We start from the raw sequence: 1,150 nt of genomic DNA on the forward strand, positions 1-1,150 counted from the left end.
GACTGGGTCAGGGTCTGTTTTAGGAACAAGTCAGGCTAGTTTCTTTAATCTGCTAAAACAGCACGTTTATGAACCAGAGCAATGTTACTCAAACTATGGTGGAAAGATGAATGGCAAACTGTTTGGGTATTTCAAATTTATAATCAATATTTCCGTTTCTAAAAGCAGTCACACACACAAAATCTCTGCAATTTTAACTTGAAAGAACTTTATCCAGATATTATTGGAACTCATGACTAAAGGAAAAATTGCGAGATTGTCCAAAACGTTATTCTGCTTCTGAAGATATCGTACTCACACAGCTGCTAGCAATGGGATTTCACCCTGGCAGATTTGGATTTGGCTGAATTCCCTTTGCAATTAACTATAATTGCAACTCCCTATCGCAATTAACTATAAACGTCTTTAATTACTATTATCTGTAGTCTGCAATATTAGGGAAAGAAATCCCCCAAAGAAGGGTCTCGAATACAGATTTATTACTGAACACTCGAGACGCAGGAAGAGCATAACTTCTGGCTCCAAAACACAGATCGGTTTTACCCAACTCTCATATGTCATTGTCCTCTTCCTGAAAGCATTAAACGATTACTGTCCAGCCTCTCCTCCCCACTGACTTTGTCTGTATTCTGTCCCACCTCCCCCTAACCACACGAGGCAAACCAAGCTCCGGGTTTTGTGAAAATCAAGCCCGGAGTGTGCAGGCTTCCTGGAGAGGAGGAGGGAATTTTTAAATTAAACGGGGAAGGTGAGGGGGTGGTAATATCACACACTGGGCTGAGGAGTGGCGGATGGAGTTTAGTTTGGATTAATGCGAGGTATTGGATTTGGTAAATCAAACAAGAGCATGACCAATACCCTTAGAAGTCGGGTCTTTGGCGGTGTTGTAGAACAGGGACCTAGGCCGTCAGGTATAATTCTTTAACATTTGCATCTCAAATAGAGAGTGTGGTTATGAAGGTGTTTAACACACTTGTCTTCATTGATCAGAACTTTGAGTATCGGAATTGGGACGTCATGTTGAGGTTGTACAGGGCATTGGTGAGACCTCTTCTGGAATACTGTGTCCAGTCTGGTCATCCTGCCCGCTCATTCCATAGGTACACCACCCTCTGGGTGAAAAAGCTGCCCCTTAGTTCGCTTTTAAATG

This window comes from Chiloscyllium plagiosum, unplaced genomic scaffold (genome assembly GCF_037043375.1).
Source record: "Chiloscyllium plagiosum isolate Xiang-an unplaced genomic scaffold, Cpla_swu_hap1 HiC_scaffold_39, whole genome shotgun sequence".
In the NCBI taxonomy this organism is placed as follows: Eukaryota; Metazoa; Chordata; class Chondrichthyes; order Orectolobiformes; family Hemiscylliidae; genus Chiloscyllium; species Chiloscyllium plagiosum.